At 38.5% G+C, this 23,543-nt stretch overlaps 1 long non-coding RNA gene across 2 annotated transcripts; it reads right to left on the bottom strand.

Annotated features, from left to right (window-relative positions):
- Positions 1 to 407: 407 nt before the first annotated feature.
- On the bottom strand, positions 408 to 21,346 carry LOC120757472 (uncharacterized). 2 transcript variants are annotated; one of them, XR_005702520.1, is made up of 4 exons: positions 21,281 to 21,346; positions 21,059 to 21,195; positions 4,839 to 4,921; positions 408 to 1,428 (listed from the first exon to the last, which is right to left on the bottom strand). It is a non-coding gene; the product is annotated as an uncharacterized LOC120757472 (long non-coding RNA). The 2 variants fall into 2 exon arrangements; XR_005702519.2 differs by lacking the exons at positions 21,059 to 21,195; positions 21,281 to 21,346 and adding an exon at positions 20,902 to 20,994.
- Between the last annotated feature and the right edge of the window lie 2,197 nt (positions 21,347 to 23,543).

The following is a 23,543-nucleotide window of genomic DNA, read 5'->3' on the forward strand; positions in this document are numbered from 1 at the left end:
GTGTCACTGTGAGACCTGAACTTCCTTTGCCTCAGCTGTCCTCAGAAAGTCCTTCTGCAGCGCCAGCAGACCAACACAGAGAGCATTTGGTTTCCTGAGGTGGCTTTACCTCCTCCCGTCCAGCCCTGAGGCTGATGCCCAGCACACAACAGACTGTTACATGAGGGAGGTGAATGCTGCACAGCTTAATTCTGGAGCTATTCTTCTGCACACTCTCCAACAGATAGGAACAAAGAACAGCTTATCTCCTAGCAATTCAGATCACAAACACAAATTAATGTCACTCATATATATCCTTTTTATGTTTTCTCCTTAGAGTTGAAAAAACAAATAAAGCAAAACAAAATGCCCTTACTTATAGAGGAAGAAAATGAAGGAAAATACAAGAATACAAGTCATGGCATAAAATAAAGCTTCACCTTAATGCTCATTTAATAATTTTCTACTCTTCTGACATAGTTGGAATTACTGAGTCACTATTGTCACTAAAGTGAACCAATAATAAAAGCTACAATACAATGTAAGTAAAATACAACAGATTATTCACTTATCTGGAGCTAAAGCAAAAATACCTGTAATCTCTGTTAATACATGTTTTTACGCTATACCAATTAAAGGTAGTTTTGGGACATTTTCTCTAATTATTCACCAAAAGCGGTCCTTTATATTTCAGCTAGGATTATCCAGAGAATAATACACTTTTATCCCTTTCCTCAAAACACACTTGTGCCCCAGGAAATTTAACTGCCTCTATCTAATCCCATGAAAGCCCTTTTCATTGTTATTTCTTGGTGGGACTGTCAATCAGAGATGAAAAAGAGGAAAACAAAACACACAGTGGAGTGGTTTGCTAGAAACATCACCTCAGCCAGTGACAAAATTACATCAGATGGCATAAAGAAGAATCACTTTGAAGAAGCAGCAAGGAAAAAAACTGTCCCTTTTGTGTCCTTTTCTCTTTGTTTTCTAGGTTTAATAGCTTATTTCCTTTCTGTGGGGCAGTTTTTTTCAGGCATATCCAGCATTGCATTCTAATTCCCAAATAAAATCATGGGCACTTCACACAAGTTTATAACAAAACCCCAGCATCAGCTGTGTTTTAATCAGTCCTCAAATCAAACACCACAGGATTTTTTTTCCTTTACCCTTTTCTGCAGTTACATTCCCAGCAGTGGCACAAACGTGCACGGTGGGGCTCAGATCCCACGAGGTGTCTGATGGCTGCTGAGGATCAGCGGTGAGCACAAAGGATGTTCTCGCAGGAGCGGCTGAGGCACAGACACTGCCACTGTTCGTCCATCGCCCCACGGGCACAGGAGTTTGGCACAAGCAGCCCGCACCCAGAACCACTCAGGGGTCCCAGGCACAAATAAGACCCCAGGGGTGCTTTTCAAATGCTGGTCCTTCCCTAAAGGCCAAATTGCAACCCTGTACAAAGGAAGGCAGAGGCCATGTGGCAGTTGTAGGACTTCTGTCAGCCTTTTCAGCTGGCCTTAAAATTACCATTTCTCTATGATGTATGTTCTTTTAAGTTAAAAGCTTTAAACAGTAAATCTTTTTTTAGCATAAGAAAGGCAAAAAAGGATGGTCACAAAAGAAAAGGATTGAGAGAAGTGATCACGACTGAGAGCTGAAGGCACTCAATTCTCACCCCTGAAAGCTACAACAGAGCACAGGTTGCTGATCCTGCCATGCTCAGGTAAACACAGATCACAAGAGTACTTTGAAGGCACTGCTTCTGTTCTTCCCAGGTTCAGATTAATGCTTTCTGGATTTCTATGAATTCTGTACTAGTGAGGTCTTCACGTCTTTGCAAAATAAGAATCAATAAGAATCAAGCTCCAAGAGAGAAAAATGTCAAATATGGTTATAGATGAGTAATAACTTGCATATACATTCCCTTTCCATACTTTTGATATTACATGATTTTAAATTCATTTACAGTGTTCTCTATAGAGCTCCCAGACCTTTGAATATTTGCTTTCTGGCTGGCTAGCAAGGTTTTTCTGGTTTGGGTTTAAGCAACACGACTGAACTGGAGCCATGTGGGTCTGAATCTGCTCAGCCATTACAGAGAATTCAGAATACCCTTACACATGTGCATTAGAGGAGGGGCCAGATTCTCTTAATCAGTATAAATGAAAGGTTTACTTGATATGAGAATAAACAAATCAAAGCTTACAGAAGGGGCTCTACCTGGGAATCCCAACACTGTTTGGAGGTATTCATGGGGCAATCTGAAACTAGATTTCTCACTTTGGGATGAACTTTGAGTTTAAAAAAATATATATATCCAAATAAGTAATTGCAAAGCTAAACAAGGGATTTGTGAGATGGGAGGGAGGACAGGTTTCCTCCAGCATTACTCCCTGTGCTGCCTGACATTTGTGCAAGTCAGAGGCCAAGCCTGTACCCAGCTTTCCTACTACCACTGCGGCTGCTCGGGGTGAAAGGAGCACTAAGAAACGTGGGTTAATTTTTTGTTGGTTATTTTTTTGTTTGGGTACTTGGTTTGGTGTGGCTGCTGGAGAATTCATTGATTTGAAGCTTTTTTTTTATTATTATTTTTTAACTGGACCAGTTAAATTGTCAGGCATACATTGCAAACAACCAAACTTGAGAGTTGTAAACATCACTCTGTTTTGTCACTTCCTGCCCCTTTTTCACTACCTATATAAAACAGTTTAAAATAGGATTTCTCAATCTACTTTAGAGCTTAACTCTCCCAGCAGCAGTAGCAGAATCAGAGCAGCTAAACAAAGGGTTAAATAGGAACTTGATGTTAAATTATGACCAGAGACATGTAATGGGGAAAAAAAAAAGTCCATGAATAGAGCAAGATACTTTCCAAGCAAACTGAGAAATTCTAAGCTCCGAGAGTTAGAAATAAACCCTTTAACACTCATTAAGACTACATTCTTTCCAGTAAAGACATGCTTTTTCTTAAGTTTTCTTTCCAGTTTTGTAATCATATTATCAGGCATTTATATCTTGTATCTTTGAGTTTGGTAATTCTTGTCTTATTGGTTGCACAGGAACAGCTTCAATACATAAATGTAATTTCTCAGGCATATCCCAGAGTATTTATTTTAATCTTCTCATACAATGAAAAAGGAGCCTCAAGTTGGAATGCACCGTCAAGCAGCAACCAATTCTGAGCGAGGTGCTTCCACATCTGATCAAGCAGGCAGGAAAGGATGAAGGTAACTTTTAAGGTCTTTATGGCAACAAAAAGCAGAAAAAGTCCCTAAAATGGACAACAGTAAGGGGAAGCAAGTATCTGTGAGAGGTATTTCTCAAAGAGGTACAATTTTAACTGCTCATTCTTCTGAAGAGTCTCAGGCACAGCTCTTTCTCAGAGGTTTTGATTTTCAGATTGTGTGTTTCCTGTGTAACACACATACATCTTCCTTGTATAAAAAAGGCCGAGTTTGCGTGTTTGTCAGAGCAATTGGTGACTTGACACTATAATCACCCTGGCAGAGACCTGAAGTCTCTAATCCAAACTCCTACTCAAAGCAGGGTCAGTTACGAGGTCAGATCAGGTTGGTCAAGGTTTATACAATTGAGTCTTGAAACCCTCAAAGGATGGAGACTGCATAATCTAAGCAACTTGTTTCACTGTCTCACTCTCATATATTAAAAAAGAAATTTAAAAAAGAGATTTTATCCAGTCTGCACCTGTTTTGTTTCAATTTATGTCTGTTGTCTCTCATCCTTTCACAATGAAAAGCCTGGTGCTTCATAAAAAATGGCATACTGTTTTTTTCATAAGTTTGACTGCGTGGCAAAATATGTGGGGGATTTCCAGAAAACTTCTTCACCTAACAAGAAGAACTAGGAATAAAGCCCACAGCTTTTATAAAAATTTCAAATTAAACTGCATTTGTCTGGCAAAAGGTCCAGTTCCTCATTACTTCATGATAAGCATAAACATTTTGGAAGTGTGGAAAATATTAATTAGCTAAAAATCAGGCAGAGTAAAGATGTTTCAATTTCAAGGATGAAACAACCCAAAATATGTTGATCATGGACATATCAAGATCAAAATTAGGAAGCTTAGATGGCTGGTTGTAACATAAACAATAAATTTCCAATCTGTGCCTAAGGCAGAAATGTCAGAGCTGAACTAAATTGCCTAGATTAGGAAGTTTAACTTGACATGTTTATTCTTGCTGAAAGCCAAACAAATCTTTCTTACTTTCTAGAATTTTTTAATCTTTTTTTTTTTTTTTTTTTGGAAAAGTTAATCAACGATTTTTTCCCAGCAATTCTACAATATGAAGGAAGCTAAATTACAAATGTATACATACAAATATACAAATGTCCATAAAATACAAAGCTTATATACTATACTAAAACTAATCAGATTTCTTACTATTTGCAATGGTAGCCTTAGTTGGCAAAAGGTTTCATATTTATCTATAGATAATTCCTTTTGGTCATCTTAGGCATAGGTAAATGCACTTTGAATAATTACAGATGCTCCTGAATTCCTCACACAGCCCAGTAAAAATCAATCCACCATGGAATCCATGAACTTAGTTCCAGCTCTCTGTGCTGCTGGCACAGTTAGATCAGAACAGAGCAGAAAGAGACCCCAGAGAAATTGGCTTTCAGGAGCTGAAGCACACACTGTGTAGGAATTCATCCTTCCAACACCAGGACATGCAGCCACAGCACAGGGCCCCAACATCCTGCTAGAGGAGGAAGAGAAAATTCCTGTGCAGGTGCACTCAGGCTCCATCCAGTACCTCTGGAAACGGTTTAGGGCTGTTGTGATTATCCCTAATTTACACTGCAACACTGATCCACCTTAATAACAGTCAGGATCCTACCTTACAACTCAGGACAGAAAAAACTGCTTTTTGCCTTCGAAATCTCAGCCATAGAAAAGCATCAGCAGGTATCTGGAAAGAAGCTGAAAGAAAAGGAGCCATTATAAAATATCCCATGTGTGTTACAAACAGTGCTTACACAAGAATATGTGACTCATTCTACTACATGTGCATCAGGGAAGTGAAAGTGAAGCGACTGCCAGGAGAAGAGACAGTAAAGTGTTCCCAGGCATAGATCAAGAAGACTCTTCAGCTGAGTCATGGAGGGTGTGCAGCTCACAGAGGCTCCATTACTCAGTTTTTGTGGCTGTCCAGCAGTACAGTGCCTCACCCAGGAGCCAGGATTGCACCTCTGTGAGGAGGACAGGGGAAGGATTGAATGAGAAGAGTTGTCCTCATGTGTGAATGAGCTAAACAAACAGCATTCTTCATCTCTGCTCATGTGTTTGTTTGGTAGGGAGCAGCTGTGGTCTCTCCTTCACACAGACCCCTTAAGAAAAGGCAGGGAGCCACTGCTGACGGGACAGCTCAGGAAGGAGAGGAGTGGCCAGGACCTCACTGAGACCTGGAGGAGTCACACACAGATACCTTGCTATAAAACATACCCCACTATGCCACTAGGATTTATAACTTGGTGATTAGGAAGTGTTTGGGGGAAAATTACGGTTGAAAATTAAGATTCTGCTTCTCTGATCTCATCGTAAAGACATGCTTACTGAGAGGGACAACCTATTTACACCCATGTCTTTGGACCTCCCCCCACCAAATAAATATATATTGTTTTTCATGTTTAACAAGTAGAGATTCACTTTATTCAGCTTCTGTATCAAACTGTATCCTTTATATTAAACAATTAATTCTGTTACTAAACTCCTCTTTTCAGTAATATTTGAAATACTAACTGCTAAATGCCCATTGCTCAATGTCCTAGACCTGCTCAAGCAAGAAACATTAGGTACATCAAATTGGACTGTAAATTATGTGAGTTCTATTTTGAGCATGACATCATTCATCCTGTTGTTTCAATTTAATTATATTTAGTCTTCAATCCATCCCCAGCAGCTCCAATATTTCACATTTTGTTAGTTTGTCTGCTCTACTCTGACTAGTGACTTACAAAAATAACCACATTTCAAAACATCACTTCAGAAAATTAACCCTAAAGCACTGTTCCCAACCCATCAACACTTCTGTGCAAGAGGAAAAGTATCCTGACTGTCCAGTTGACAACAGTAGTTGCTGAAAGCAAAAACAGAAAAACAAGGTGAAAACTCAGAAAAACACACATTCACATTTCAGTTCTGGACTGTTTCACACTCTAGAATCTGAATCTGGCAGCAACTACTGTCATTACTTTATTATAACCTGGATACATATGCTTAAATCTTCCTGTAAAAAAAAAAAAAAAAAAAAAAAAAAAAAAAAAAAAAAAAATAAAAAAAAAAAAAAAATCTTTTTTCAGATGGTATTTTCTGTGCCAGGTCCTACACAGAGGATGATACTTTTTTTTTAGTCTTTTCAGCAAAATTAGTTGGAATAGTCCTTTAGTTGTAAAGGTACTTTACAGATTTTTTTTTCAAGAAAAATATGTAGACATAAATTATCCTTACTGAACAATAATATTTTTGCTACCTTAGACTTTTAGAGTAAGATTGTAAAAACTCCAAAAATTACCCTGTAATTTGGAAGGAAAAACTTAAATGATAAAGTTTAAATTTTAAAATTGTATTAGTTTTCCTTGGACCATGGGATAATGCATCAAGCTTACATATTTGTGTGGGTAGCTTACAAACGATTGCATCTCCATGGTACCAGCAATTCATTTGGTACTTTCACTTCTGGAGAACTGAGTTGCTGTAAGCACTCACTAGCCTAACTCATTTTCTATGTAAAAACCCCTGCCCATAATTACACCTAGTTCTTCTGAACTGTCTTGCCTAAGAAGTTTAATAAAGTTAATGGATTATTTTATTAGCAATTGCCCCAGGACTGGACCTCGTGTCATCACAACACTCCAGCAAGTGCAGACATCTCCCAAGTCCCATTCTGCACTGCCCAGCCTTGGTGCCTTGCTCTGGTTTTACTTCTCAATCCTCAGCAGAATTTCCCTAAAGAGAGGCTTTTTCCTGAGTCCCAACTGCACCTCTTTAGACAGGGATTGTAGCATCTGGTGGGAACAAATGATGCTTCAACATTCCTTACAGGAATGCAGTATTGTTCTAGCAAATGGGGATCCTACAGCTAAGGAAATAGTGTAAATACACTTTTTTCCTTTTCATTTTTTTCAGTCTAACATGGAAATCCTTTACGTCCACTCCTAATAAATGATGTTTAGCAGTGTTAGGGTGGTAGGACAGGAAGTCTCACTCCAGGGCCTACTTTCACAGAAGACCCAGTGTCTTATGGTACAATTTTCTATTGTTCATTATTTCTTCAAAATATTTCTTTGAAAGTGACAAAGTTGTCTTTGATGTAAGGCAAGAAGATAACTTACCAGAACCATCTTTCACATAAAAGTTAGTCCGGTTCAAAGCACCAACACAAATTGTTTTGTGTGAATAAATGTATTTTGAAGGCCATCAGTTGGAAATGAAACCTGATGATTACATTTTGAATGTGTCAAAAAGGAAATTTAACAAACTGAGAGTGCAGCTGAGGCCTAACCAGCTCTACTTCCCTCAAATCCAGATTTACCATTGCTGGGTTTGGCTCAGCATCTTGCCCTAGGGTGTTGAATGACACCCTCAGGGTCCTGCTGGAAAAGAATAAAAGCTTTCTCTCTCAGCTAACCAATAAAGAGCAAGTCAACAGCACTCCAGGAACACCTATTAAAGCCTACCAGAGTCTAATAAAAACAGTTACTTAAATATTAAAGCCATTTCATTGCCAGTGGCTGGAACACAAGAAAGCAGGCGTTTCAGCTGGTTCGTCTTTATCAAAGGCTTAAAAGGAAAATTTGTTCTATTTTTAGGAATAAGCATAGAAGCACTGTGCTTGCCAGCCCATTTTATTCTAGCATCAAAGAAAATTCAGGTTTAAACCAATTATTTCTTAAATGCTACAACTAAAAGTGGTGTCTCAGCCTTCCCCAACAGTGCTACTGTACCCAGCCAGCCCAAAACAAACCACGGCCAGTCAGAACCATTAATGTCAGCCATGGGGTCAGAGTTTATACATTCCTCCAGGGTGTTAAAAACATCAGAAACACCATTTGTGTTTAGACAGATGTAGAGGCACAACAGATTACAAACTTGCAAGGCTCAACAGAAACAAGGGCTGCCAAGTGAAACAAAAGGTAATGGGTACAAATAGGAGAACTTCTTATGATTGAGTTCAAGATAAAAATAAAACCACTCATAAAACAAACTTGTTCTAAGTCCATAACTGCACAAAAACAATAAGATCTTTGCTTTCCTTTAAACTGGATTCTAACACTGAGCACTAAAGTCAAGGATCATTTAATCTTTTCCTCTCCTCCTGCTGCACACCCTGAAAAGCAGCAGCAGGGATTAGTTCAGTTCAGACAGGTTTTGCTGTGAAAGACTCAGCTTCATTATAACAGCTATGGGCTGGAGAGAAAAAAAAAATATGCTCATTGCACTGGGAATTTTGGAAGCTCCCAGCAGAAACCTGCCACATCAAGCTTCATTTTGGACTGCCTGGGGATATCCTCACTGTCTGCTCTCTTTCCTTTCTCTGCTTACCTGTCTCTGAAATATTCCACACTCAGTCAAGGTTTGTGAGTTGATCCTCACATTTTGATTAGTCTTATGAGTGTGTTGCCCAAATAATTTAAGTAAAGGTTTGACTTTATTTCACTCCAGTCTGGAAGATTCCTGCTTTTTATTTCAAAGACAATTACACCTCATATATTTACACATGTTCATCTAGTTCTTTAGCCATTTATGGATGTGTCTAAGTAAACTCTTACTCAGCAAGCCACTCAAACATGGTTTGTTTTTTGCTGCCTGGGAAAGACAGCTTTGTATCTCTTTGGATGAAGTCCTTTTCATGACATTAAATTAAAGAAATTATCAATACCCATGAATGTACATCTGGATTATTTCTTATAAGTAACAGGTCTAATACATGTGAATACATGATCTGAGTATCATCAACTGATGGTGTAGTAATCCCTGTCTTTCCTCAACTAGCATTCTCCTGTAAACAGTGAGTCTGTATCAGCAAGTTTTGTCACATCTAACATTTAGGTTCATCACACTTCCGTGGCAGCCATCCTTTTCTGTTCCATATACAGTGGGTCTCTATAGCCACATTGGCTACAAACAATCAGCTTTTTAGACATTAAAAAAAAATTCTAAAAAAAGTTTCAGACAGAGAGATAAGTGCAAGTTTGAGAGTGTGCAGGGCATCAAGCTGACACGGGAATTGCTCAGGGAGCACACCATGCACAGCATTAATACTGGGGGACTCCCCAGGTCAGGCACAGCAGTAGCACTGGGGGTACAAATGCTCTAAAGAAGTGGGTGCTGGTTTTGACAGTGCTCAGAGAAATTCATGCTATCCAGCATGAGTATGCACCCGGAATTTTTCCACACAGGTGGGAATGCACCATCCTCTTTCCAATACCCAGGCTGAGCCAGACACAATCAAGGAGGAGGGGTTCCTGGGATGTGGCGCCAGTTAAAAAGAAGCTTGGAGTACAGCTCCAGTCCGTACTGCAGGGGATCACCTCATGTAAAAGCAACAGCTATGTGCTGGTAAAACTCTGAAATGCATCTTTAAAATGGGTTGTTATGTAACAATTGGAACTTTCATGTACTCTAAGAATCTTCCTGTGCAAATACAGAGATGTAAGAAATAGGCAAATGAAAGCCTAAGAATGTGACTGCAATGTGCATCTGCCAAAGGCACAGCACTCATCCAGTTCCCTTCTGCAGGCAAACCATAATTACGTGGCCAAAGAAAGAGAACAGAACAAAACAAGCTCTGACACATCACTGAGAAACAGCTTTGACCTTTCAGCATCCTGTGCAGCCACTTGTTGTAGCTCAACTGACAAATCATAATAGAGATGTTTCTTTCACTTACTCTCATGTACCAAATTAAGATCAACTACATCATGCAATTCTTCTTACATTTCCCTCTTAATGATCTTTATAGAGACTACTAAAATACTGCTGCAAGGTAATACACTGTAGGTTTTCATTATTGAGCAAAAGATGGAAGATTATTTGTTCTAAAGACCAAAAAGGACACATTGGTAGCACAACTGGACTCCAGTCTGAGTTCTCATTAGTTTATTTTCTCCTTAAAGACTTCTCCCTCAAAAAACTCTTCAGAAAAAATAATTTTAAAGTGTATGAGAATCTCAATAAACACAGCCTTCCTGCCACTTAAAAACTGGTCTAGCCTCTCTGGTTTCCTAATTGCTACCAGGCAGAAGTAATTATAACTAAAATAAAGCAGTTTTGTTTGACTTTGCCATTCCTGCTGTGATTCCCAAAGCTTAGAGAACCCTGCAAGATAAAGCAGTACATTTCACTGAGGAATGAAAAGGAAAACCGTAAGTGAAATTTGGCCCTTTGCTCCTTGATATTATGAGAGTAGGCTGATTTTAGGACTAAAACTACCACACCCATCATCTTGAATTAATCCTTCTGCTGGAAGAAGAAGGAGGTAACTTCCAGAGCAGTAGGGAATTTTTCTAAGGCTGCTTCACATCACATCATCATGGTGTAGAGCACATCTCCTGTCAGCACATACTATGGCTGTACAGAAGACACAGGAGCTTCTTTCCTTCCTGACCATTAAAGAGTCAAACCCCAACATTGTGCAGATAAAGAAATTATTATTTAGCTTGAGAGATACAGTCTTTAAAACAGGAGGTCAAGGTAGCCATCAGGTTTTTTGGCTGTTCCTAAGCAGGCACCAAACTGTCCACACAGCCAGAAAGTTTAACCAGCCTAAGGACGCTTTTCATGCCACCTGGTTAGGAACCAAAGTGTTGCCAGCTCCTAATAACTGCAGGGTCTCATAAGGTTCAGTGCCCTCCTTAGAAGGTGTGAGCTACAGAGTGAGGCACTTACATCACAATCCCAGCCTTTAAAGGAATGCCTCTGGCTCTCATGACTGCCAAGATGTCCTTTAAAAGTCTTAATGGCTCACAGAATAGAAGCAACTAAAAATAACAATTTCTTATCTAATTTTTAAGTGAGCCTCATGCTCTTTGGGTGATTCTGGTAGTGACAGTATCGAGTTTAACATGTTCCAAGACAGCAAATCACTGCCTTCTACACATCCCCTCTATAAATGCTTGAAGGTACTCCAAATCTTTTAGCAGTAGGATAACATAGTATGAAGGACTATTTCATGACTACTTCAAAATCAATGTTTAAAACTTATCCTTCACTTTGCAGCAGAGTTGGAAGAAAAATAAATTTGAGAATGTGTCCACTCAAAATACACACTTCCCAGCTCAACCTGGCAGCTGCTTTCCCCTGAGTCAGCAGGGAACTGAAGGAGACTAAACAGCTTCCCCCTAAAAGCTTCAGAGGTTAACTTCCCTCAGCTGATATCCTACCAATTCATCCCAGTTGAGCACAGAAAGTAGAAGGCTGGCAGGAGATCAACATTTTTCAAATTTAAGTGTTAACATTTCCAGTCTTTTTAACATCATTTTAGCAAGTTGATGGATTTGTTTGTTCCTTTTCACTCTGTCAGTGGATCTTTTTAGAACAATCCTATTTGACATTGACATAAAGGTTACCATGTGCATCAGGGAGTTTGAACATATAGCTTATGGAAGAGAAAGACAAAGTAACAGAAGGAAGACCCAGAGAAAGAAACTTTGGAAAACAACATGGGATATACTCTAAGATTAGTGCTTTGCTGTAAAGGAGGATGCAATAGTTGACAGAAAAAAAAAAAAAAAAAAAAAAAGTATGCTTTGTACAGTACTTGTTTGTCTAGAGACAATAAAAATTTAATTTAAAATATTTTTATGTATTGTCATAGTGTTCTGTTAACATAGGAAGGTACATGCAAACAAGAGTGCTCATTAGCACAGTCCTAGAAGTGATCTAAATGTAATAAGTTATAAGGAGACACCACAAAGTAATTGCACATAGATAGTCATTGGAATACCTCATTAAATTCTTAAGTTTTGTCTACAAATGACAAAAACATCAAAAATAAGTGTGTTTCATTTGCAATAGAAAAAAGACAATCCAAAGCAAAGTAGCCTTATATTTTCAAAATGAAAACCAAAAAGCAACCAAAACCTGTTGGAATCATGTTGATGATGCAGGAATGCAGAGCACCAGAAAGCAGTTAATTACCCAGTTTAGATTACATTTCATATACTTTTCATTGCATTAACCATTATTTTGCCATTTTTTTCCTAACAGCCTTTCCTTAAATGCACCCAAAGCCACTGGATGTCTCAATGAGCGAAAAACAGGAATGGAGACTCAAGGCTTGGATCAAAGCCAGAAAAAGAAAAGCTGCTGCCATATGTTAAATGCATAGGAACATGTCACATCAAAATTGAATTCAAACTTCCTCAGTGTCTGCAATTTCACTTTTAAAAGTGTGGCCTGGTATAAAAAGACATTTTAATAGAAGTTTCAGTAATTTTATAATGTTATCTAAACAATGATTTTACAGCAGATGCCACTCATTAGTGATGCACAGAAATTTATTTATACTCATATAAAAAAGCAAGGTCAATGGAAGAACATCAATACAAGCTCAAAGATAAATGCAACACTCTCTGCTATAAAATAAAAAAGGAGGGTGGGATAGTGGGGAGAACAAACAAGGGGAAAGAAAAACAAAAGGGTCTTAAATTAAAAACCACTGTAAAAGTCAGCAAAATGTATTGTCTTCAGAAGTGAGGAAAAAAAGAAACTCCATAAAATAGTCTGAAACCTTTTGTTACTAATTTACATAAGGAACATGGAAGGTAGTGACAAAAATAGTGGGTTATCAATGCAAAACAGAGGTGTGGAAATGCACTGGAAAGCTGATAAAAAGACCCCAGGCTATTCCCAGGCTGTTTGGATAGCATATAATGAAGCAACTTTCCATCAGCCTGGAAAGGGGAAAAAGCCACGTCAGGGGAAATAAAAAACCCAACCAAACATATATTGACCCACAGTAACTCGTGTTATTCCTCTTGTTCCATGACAACATGATGTGGAATGACTGTTGGGATTTGGTTGCAATGGAAAGGTGAATACACCTTGGCTGGTTTTTAGGCTGTGACAGGCAGCAATCTGACCCCGACAGGATGGATTGGCACAGATTCACCTCACCAGGCCCACAGGGACTCACGTGCCTTGTGGATGACAATGCTTTGGAAAACGGATGTGCTTTAGCATGGAATATTTTTTTACAAAATTTCACTACTCCTCATCAAGCCACTCCAACCTGAATGTTTTTTACATTCAACCCATCCTCCCCATCAACGCTTTTCTACTCAACTTACTTTGTCACAGCAGCCTTTTCCAACCATTACTTATCTCCCCCCTTCTCATGCTCAACACCCAGCTTGCTCTGTACAGTAACACAATAAAAAAAGTTCACTGTGAAGCAAGAGACTTCAAACACCTTAATGGAGAAGGCAAATGGGAAGAGAATTGTATGGATGTAATCCTCCAGAGAAGAAGCATTTCTAGGAAGAGCAGTGAATCCATGATTATTAAGGGGTGGCTGCCTAGCAAAAGCATGCTGGCCCCTGCAGCCACTGCTTAAATTTGTCATTTTATTACTTAGCAGAACACACTTGACATGTGCGACTAAGAACAGTGTATTGTAACTACAAATATTTCTATATCAGCTCCAACTAATGAGGGAACACTGGCTTTCTACAGAGTTTGCAAATGGAAAGAAGAACATGCATTTTTGCTGGGTCTTTCTATCTTTCTACCTTTTCTGTAGAGGTTCATCTGCAAGGAGAATAAGACAAAGTAAACTGTACATGTTGCATCAAATTCTCAACTTCTGTTACTGGTGGCTGGCAGATAGAATCAGAAAAAAAAAAAAAAAAAAAAGGATTCCATGCAGCACCGGGGCGCCTTACATCAAGAAAAACAATATGACACTCAAGAAGCTAAAGAAACTCTGTTGCCTGGGACATGCCTTTTTTGTTCCATATAACATCCAGAAAGATGATGGGCCATTTTTATTAGACTCTGAATCATAACTTTTAGGTATGAAGACCAGAATTGAAAGTTATTTTCAGTTAATTTTGAACAGCTGTTGGTAGACAAGTGCATGAATTCTGGAATTACTGGGAAAAAAATCTGGTATGAGAGCTACAGGGTGACTCGAGACTGAAAACAGAAGGAAATGGTGTTTTGTTTCCCTAGAATCAATCACTGTGGATTGCCTGACAAAATTCTCTGGCACTGGAACAGAACACAATAAAACAGATCTATTAACAGGCCTGGGAAGCACAGCTGGGGTACTCCATTTTCCCCATAGAGGGAGAGGTTCTCCAAATCCTTTTCTTATAAAGTGTGAGAAGTTCACACCATCACAGAGATGTAAGAAAAAAATAAACATTAAAAAGAGTAAGAAAGAACACAAAAATGGTTACCAGAATACAGAGAGAAGATTTTATATTGATTCTTGTAAAAAGTATGAAAAGATGCTCTTGGACCCTCCAGAAGCAGCTCCAGGTCTGCTGGTGTGGGCTAGTGGAGCTTTCCCAGGCTTTTCCCCAGTCAGCAACTTGAGCACGCTTCAGGCATTCCTAATGAGGCTCTCCCCTTCCCTGTGTTGCAGGCCATGCACATGAGCTCCAGACTCCAGGAATTCTGCCTGGGCTGCTGCTCCCCACTGCTGGGGATGAGCACACTCTGCAAGGCATCTACTTGGGACAGTCAGAGCTGGAAATTAAAGTTCCCTTTCCAAGAGAAAACTTGTGTGGGAAACAAAATCAAGCGGCACTTTGCAAGCTGATTGGGCCAATTACAAAAGTCAGCTGCAGGAAGCTCCCACTGAAACAGTTGGCTCATGATTATTTGAGGGTCTGGCAGTGAAGAGAGGAAAAAAATGAAGTCTATCATGCTTAATGAAGTCCATCTTCCGAAAAGAAGATGGGACAGTGAAACACCTTCAAGACTGCCAAATCTAGGCATCAAAAAACATGTACTGTGGCTTCTGTGCCAAGAGTGCTGGGAAAGTTTCAAAAAGTCATTTGCTAGGTCTACAGCAGAGCTAGAAACAAGAAACAAGTTACAAATGAGGTGAAATGGTGAGCAGGTGACCCATTTACTACTCCTTGACAAATCACCAAACGCCCAAGGAACTGACTGCACAAATGTTCTTAGCTCATGGGAAACATAAAATAAAAATGCATTGGCTTCAATACTATGAGCCGAGTGTTGCTGTATGTTTTCCTCTGTCATCTCTGGTTCTTCCCAATTGGCAATGTCCTCTCAAAGTCTGTCCCAAGAGGCTCTATGGACTGCTTGTCCTTGCAGAACATTTTCCACAGCCCAGCAGGTACCAGCAGTATGCACACCAGAGTTTCATAACTCTGGGTCTAGAAGCAGCATGGAATTGCCAATGAAATAAGTTAAAGTAATTTCAAAAAGCCACATGGTGAAAGAAGCCCTATCAAGACATTAAATCCTTTCTAGCTAAAACCTAAGAGCCACAGTTTAAAAAAGTGAAAAAAGCAAAGAAACACGCCATCATCCACTAAGAGTTAGTAGCTCTTAGGATCTACTACTTTGGAAAACTTCATGGAAAAACCACAAAACTAGACCATAATTAAAAAAAAAAAAAAAAAAAAAAAGAAAAAAAGAAAAAAAGAGAGAGAGAGAAAGGAGTTACCAATAAAAGAATCTTTACCAACACACAGAGGAAACATCCAAAGATAGCAGCAGACAGGGATATTCAACCAGTATTTTTCCTAGGGTGTTTTAAAGACTTATGAATTAGAGGCATGTATAGTGGTACAGACACAAAGTATTACATGAAGGCATCAAATTATTATTAATCAGCTAATATTGTGTGCATTACATTAAACTTCCATCGTCCTGTATGCATCCACTCTGTTCTCATTATCCTGTATGCTCTGAAATATACGGTTACGTTAATCTCCGATGCTGTAAACATTCCTGGTTGTAATTAGTAACTGCTGTGACATTCAGACTGCAGTTCTACAAGCAATAAAATTCTCCCAGGATGTAATAAGCCAAACTTTTGTAATTTTATGTTGTGCTTGTGAAACTCTTTGGGAAACTTCATGTGTTGGAATACAATCTCTCCTCCCCCTTCTTTCTGCACGCAGTACCTCTGTTTACAGAATGCTTTACAATTCTCTTTCCTGTGCAGTCCCAGATTTCTGCCACTGACTTTCCCAACTCACTCTTCATCACAGAATCCTTTTGACTATGAGGGACAGCTGAAAAGTCAAGCTTCCCATCGAATGTGCAGACAACCTGAAACTCTGTAGGCTTATCTAAAGTGGAACCATAAATATTCATAAAGAAACCATTGCTCTAAATTCAAGTGCTGATTTTGCTCAGATGACGACAGTTTGAATGCAACATGGATGATTTCATAATTACATTGTATAAGCAAAACCAATTAACTAAACTATTCCAGGATTCCAGCTATTCTTCATGTGATCTACTAAATTCTCTTCTACTCCCCAAATACCTTTGCTGTTCTCTGGCAATATCTGCAGGAAGCCTGTATACTTTCACTAATTAAAAAAAAAATAATAATAAAAAAAAAAATTAGTATGGCACACACTTGTTTAATTTCCAATTCAGAGTAAAATTTATTTCGATTATGTTTATTTTATTTTCCATTTGAGAGAGAAAATAAATAGTTGTGGGTTTTTAAATTTTTTTTTAACTAATTACCTGAAACTCCTGGGAAGAACTAAAACTAGAACACTCACGAAAAACCTATCATTTGATTGTCAGAATCTATGTTTGCAATTATGAAGTATAGTTGCAATTTATGGAGGTATACAGAAAACAATATAAATATTATATTTATACCTAAAAAATAGGTCAAAAAGTGTTTGTCAAGTATAGCCTGACAAAGGAATAATATGAATTCATGTCAGCTATAATAACTGTCCCAAAAATAAACAACATACTGCTTAAGGCTGAAAAATGCACAACATAATTCTATATCTTTCTTATCAATTAACTAACTTGAAATATAATTCATATTTCAATGTGAGGTGGGAAGCAGGGGGAGAGAGAAAGCAGTAATTGAATTATCCATGTCTTAAGTGATTTTTGTTTTTAACTAGGAAGTTTTGAGATTAAAAGAAAAATTAGAAATGTTAAGTTTCCTTTATTTGGAAAGTCAGAAGGCTTGATTCACTAAACCACTAATCCAAAAAACGTAAAATACTGAGACGTAGAGTGATACAGTCAGAGATCACTAGAGAGCTCTTGTAAAAAAATCTTCTAAAAAGAAGAGAGAAGAGCAAACAAAAATCTCAAACATCCTTCATCAAGAGCTGAGGCATAAAATCACCACTTTGGAGTTCCCCTGATTCATCTCTCCAGGCACCTCTGCACTAACAAAGCCAGCAGCACCACATCCATATTCATCACAGCCTCTTGCTCTGCATCAGGCAACTTCATTCACATTCAATATACTGAAATTAAAGGCAAATCCCCAGATTTTATGCTCATTTAGAGAATAAAAAAAAAAGTCTTTAGGAGGCATTCCAGGCAGTTCCCAGTTACTGTGCTGAAAAGGCTTATGAAATAATTCAGATTTGTCATCGTAGATTGTACCATGAATGAAGATGTAAAAAACCTCTCCACTGGTCTTGTTGGGATTTTCTCAGATCACTCTGCCTCCCTCACACAGAACATTATATCCTGTGATTATGGCTAAGAGCAGACACAAAGACTGAGGATATCAACATCCAGCTATCATTTTTGAAAAACCATTCATTAAGTCGGGTGTCCTCAGTTTACATCTATACTTGATATCCTAAATAACCTTTGTAAACACTGTAAAGCAGTACCAGAATCTGGATAGGCTCGGGAGCTGTGTTTGAAGACCTTGTGAGCAATGTGTTGCTCCCAGCCCTGGTTAAGCCACCCCTCCAAGGCTGCAGCTAAAAGAGGCACAGCTCTGCTGCAATGCTGGCTCTGGTCAGCTACTCCTGGTTGTCAAACTTCTCTTCCAGTTAGAGAGCCAACTTACTATTTAAGATCTTGTGATGTTCAGGCTATCATTGCAGTGTTTAACACACTTGGTTTTGAAGCTATTGTTGATGAAAAATCATTGACTTTGCATGCAATAAGAGCAAAATTACATGTATTAGTGATGACGTAGCTTAGCATTCCATATCAGAACATGAGGTTCCCTGGGTTCAGAATTTTCTTTTAATTTAATATTCTTTCCATGCTTGCCCAGCTAAAGAATTTGTTGAAAACTGCTTTAATAAAATTACCCAGATACAGATTTTGCCTGTAGTACAGTTCCATGAAAACAGAAGCTAATAATAGAAACACTGGCAGAAGTTGAACTATCAGTCATAAACAGAATGTGATTACTCCATGTCACTATCAGAAACCCTGCAGATCCATGTAACAGTTCTTAACACCTCAGGACACACATTTCACATCCCAATATGACTTTAACTGTTTGCCCTTCACTGCTTTCCCCAGCCTGCCTCCTTACCCCCATAAAAGACAAAACCCACAACAAAAACAACCAACACCAAGAAATAGATGCAGCAGAGCCCTAAAACCAGGGATCTGTAGACCATTTGCAAGGAGGTATTTACCCATCAAAAAAGCAGAGCTAAACCAGAGACACTCAATTTACATAACCTCAGAGCTCAGATAAACCAAATATTCAGATGTCAGGCAAAGGAGCTGTGGTCTTTGAAAAAGAGCACAAATTGGATTTAAAAGAGTAAACAGAGAGATTTAATTATTGAAATGTGAATATGGATCTGACTGACTGCAGATAAAGAAAACAACAATGCAAAAAGTTGTTCACAAAAATCAACCTCTCTGCACAAAATCTCATTTTCCCAGGGCTGATTCCTGCAGTTGTGAGACATCACTTTATTCCCCACATAGCAATTGCTTCTCTCAAAGCAAACATTAACTTCCCAGAGAAAGAATCCATAAGAGCCATACATCATGGGCCTGAACTACAGCCTGAGCACTGTTCCAGCCTGGCCACAGACTGTTTCTCAGCAAGAAAGGGGCTGGAGTCCTGAGATTATTTTAATCAGGTCAACAAAGCCCCTATGCTGAGCATCTCTTTTGATACTCCGTGGAAACTTTTCTTCACTTTTCAGTTTACAGACATTTCAGAGGTTAAACTGAGAGCCTTTACATCATATCTTACCAAGGTAAATCAATTACCCATCAAACTTTTAAATTTAAAAATTTAATTTTTAAATGTAAAAAAAAAGAAAGCAAATACACATAGGTAGAGTTTCTCTACCATGTTAAATTGCCTTCTCAAAAGAGGACTGGTCAATAATTATCCTCAAATTCCTAATTCCATTTAAGGAATAAAACTCCTAGAATCAAATAGCTACCTGAGGTCTATTTCAAACTTTGTTTTTATAAATTGCACCTTCCATATTTACAGCAATAGAACAGAGAAAAAATATCACACGTCCTTTAAATTCACAGGAGAAATAAGAAAGGAAGATTGTAATTTCATGCTGCTGCCAACACACAGCTGCAGGTTTGTAGTTGTGGAACCTGGCAAACAGGTCCATCACTGCAAGCCCACCTCTCCTTCTGTTGCCGAGACAGAGCTGTACTCTGTGATGTACATTTGTGACTTGCTGGTGGAAAATGGAGAGCTGCAGAGGCAAAAGGACTGACTGAACTGCCAGCTGGGAGGAGAGCAGTGGGCTTGCTTGTGGTACCAAGCCGAATGAAGGAGATTTGCAAACATCTGGCCATCTGAATCCATCCCACAGTAATTATGGTGCCTCATCTTCCACCCATGACTTGAAGGAAACATATTCATTGCACTGGGAGGCTTTGAACTCTAATCCTCCTGAAGTCACAGGACCTACAGCAACTCTAACAGGGCAAGGATTTTATCACTGATCCTCTGGAATCCAGTTCTTGATAGAATTTACTGCATAAACCCCCCTAACCTGAGTATAATTATTAGACAGACAAAATACAGGAGCAGATATTTGTTTTCAGAAACACCATAACCAATACAAGCTCTGCTGGCTGCATGTATTTTTTAATACTACTCAGCTGAATTAAAACAGGTACCAATGCTCTGATCATCCTTGAATTTTCCAAGCCGGTTGATGCACGAGGAGTGCAGTGGGAATTAAAATATTATGTCAGTCACACATAGAAATTCAAAATCAGCTTCAGTTTTCTGGAGTCAGTGGTAAAGAAAAAGGAAGATGCTCCCCAAGAGTTCATCTTTCTTTGATTTAAATCTCCTCATCTTTCCATTAATGATGAATCTTAAATCTTGTTTGCTCACTTTCAAACTGATATTTTGCTGAGAGAAAGTGCTAGAGAATTTTACATAACACTAGTATGTAACATATATAACATTAGTATAACATTTTTTCCTAAGACTAATAGTAAAAACTGATACTAATTGGTTTTGGCTAATTTGGTGGTATTCCCAATGCATGAAGTATATGGAAAAGAAGGGTAATTACAAACTGGATTTTGAGAATTCCTTAAAATCCACACAAATCAACAATCAAAATGACAGTCACTGGTTATATTAAAGATTAAGACATTTATGATAGGTTATGATAGGAAAACCCATCAGGCTAGTGGACCAGCTTTCAAATAATTTATCTTTATCCTAAACCTAAGCTCCCATATAATTTATTTTTATTTTGCTTTTTTTCCTGTTTTCTCCAGACCAGGCTATTACATTGCCAACTGGCCAACAGCTCATTTACAGACATTGTTATTGATTTCTCTGTGAGCAGCTACCTTCTAAGAATGAAAATAACTGATTTTTTTTTTCTTATCTCTGATCTGGTAAAAAAAACCAAACCAAAACAACAACAACAAAAAACATCCCTTGGAATAACTAAACAAAAAGTTTCAGTCAAAATGAAAAGTACTTAGCAATGTACCTGCAACTGGTGAAGAGAATGAAGAAAAGCTTCAGCAACCAGAACCTTCTGTCCATTAAAGAACTCTATTATCTCTATTAAGTGCTTTTTTTTGGAGAGGGGAACGATATTAGAAAAACCAACCAACACAAATTTGAGCTGAAGCTTTACTCATTACCTTTGCTGTAATTTGCTCTCCCATCTGTGGGTGGCAATTAGCACTCCATCACAGAGGAACGTGAACTTGTCCCCATCCTCAGGAGAATACAAATTCCTTCCTCCTGGCGAAGGCCTGCCATATCCTATAGCAACATGCTGCCACGCAAATGAGGCGATCAATTGCCCTTTATAAACAGTACTTACTAAATCTTACAGGGTTTGTTTCAAGGTGCTTTGATACCTCATTGGGTTTATATGACATCACCACTAAGCTGGGTCATCTAACACAAAACTAACAGCGTCTGGCACACCCAGAGCTATGTGGGAGAAAATACCTGGGGACTGAACAATTACTGCAATTAACTCCATGCTCTCTAAGCCCCAGGGCTGGCCTTCCCCCCAATATTAGCATCAAACAAATCAGCTGCCAGTCCTGCTGTGCCTTCAGCGCATGACAAGAGCACCTGGTACTGCAGGACCAGGTGGTGCCCAGTGTGGCACTGCCAGCACAGCTCTGCCCAGCGCCAGCCAGAGTCACCCCTTGCCTGTTGGTTCTGTGCTTGAAATTCAGGCAGTGAGGGAGGATTTTAAGCCTGCCTTAGGTACCTATCCCATTGCATGTTTATTACACTGATAAGATTCCTCTTCTGTTAGGAATTTCAGCCTAACACAAAAAGATTTTTGGAAATACTTCATCTCAGGATCAGGTTTAATGAGAAACTGAGGCCATTTCCCAATTCTCACATTGCTCTCATACCTGCCCTGTATAAATAAAAATCACCATATATAGTTCTTCCTGAAACAGAATTAAAACTTAAAAGTTAAGCTTTGATGTTAAATAAAAAGGCATCTGCCTCACTTGGCACACTGCAATTTGCTCCACTAGCAGTGAATAATACAAGAAGAAATGAGCCCCCGCAGGTATCTTTTGCAATGTTACAGCATGAATGTTTTAAAACTCTACTGAACAGGTTAAAAGGGTACATGGGAGATAGTCAAACAACATCTGGTCACAGCTGACACTTTTTAGATCTAATGTTGAAGAAAAGAGAACAGAAATTAAACAGAAAAAAATAAAAGAAACAGAAAACATTACAATATTCTTGGCATACTCACTTGAAGTGTTGACTAAATGAGAACTTCTGAAGGTAAAATAGTCAAAATCATTAGCCACACTTAAAGTTATCCAATTATTTTAGAAATAATTACTCTAACATTAACAATGAATTAATTGTGGTTACATAACTGAATTATTGCAAAATTAAGTTCCTTTGAAGAAATACATATAAGTAAATAATATTTTTTAAATTGCTTTTCTTATTGGAAAATGAATTAATTATAAGACAATCATATCTAGGCCTCAAAATAATGTAGTTATTTATATATTTGCAATGTTCTATTTATGGAGGGAAAGCATTTAAGGCATTAGTTATTATCAGTAATAAACTCAAAATTGATTTTTCTATTAAGAACAGAAGAATCAAAGCAGACAAAAAAAAATCAAAACTATATAATGAATATGCATGATTTAATATTGCTTTGCTGTTAAAGCACAGATTCTAAATAAGCAGCTACTACTCCAGCAAATGACCAAGTTTGCCACTGATTGAAACCTTGTCCCAGCACACAACACTCCAGCCCATCCATACTGGCATGATCCAATTTTGACATTTATCTGCCATGCCTTGCACTCTGCACTGGAGGCACCACACAGTCCAACAGCTCTGATCTCTGATTCTGCTGTTTCCCAAGGTCACAGCTGCTAAATTACACTGAAACTGGTATATATGGAAAAACTACCCCAAGCTGTACCCTATTTTATATCCACCACTAAAAAGTTAAGATCCCCATCGGCAGGAGAGTTATGCTGTTTAATTTAACACCTGACAGTTTACTAGTTTCACACATTAAACTCACTGCCTCCTTTTATGGCACTGCCATTGAAACTGAACAGATCAACGCCCTACCTAATTACCAAATTATAATTGGTATGGGGAGTCACACAGCACCATTCATTATCTGATTATGCTGAATTTCTTAATCAGCAATAAATGCAACATTTTTTGGACTACAGACCCATATAATCTCCATTCTCTTCAAACAAATGTCAACTTCAAGTTATTGATTTTCTGAACTGCTTTTTGTGTAACACTTGGCTTCTATCAGTGAGACAAGCCCCATATTTGCATATTCACTTTTCATGAAAGCAGGAGCTGAGGTACAGCCCAAAATCTACACACAAAGAGAGCAGTGAAAACTTACAGAGCCCCAGGCTCCCTTGGGTGGAGTTGCTCAAAGGCTCTGATATTTCTCACCAGAGCTGGGATGCTTTCAGTTTTAAAAATCCTGTGTCCAGTCTAATGGGAAGAGGGCCCCAATGGCAGAGTAGATACTGCCAAGAAATCAAACTCTACAGTTGTATCTGTGCTTTAGAGAGACAAGTTAAAATATCTTGGAGGCTCCACAACTTTACCGTACCTTGAGATGCTTAGTATTTTTCATCT

The sequence above is a fragment of the Hirundo rustica genome, chromosome 10, assembly GCF_015227805.2.
Source record: "Hirundo rustica isolate bHirRus1 chromosome 10, bHirRus1.pri.v3, whole genome shotgun sequence".
In the NCBI taxonomy this organism is placed as follows: domain Eukaryota; kingdom Metazoa; phylum Chordata; class Aves; order Passeriformes; family Hirundinidae; genus Hirundo; species Hirundo rustica.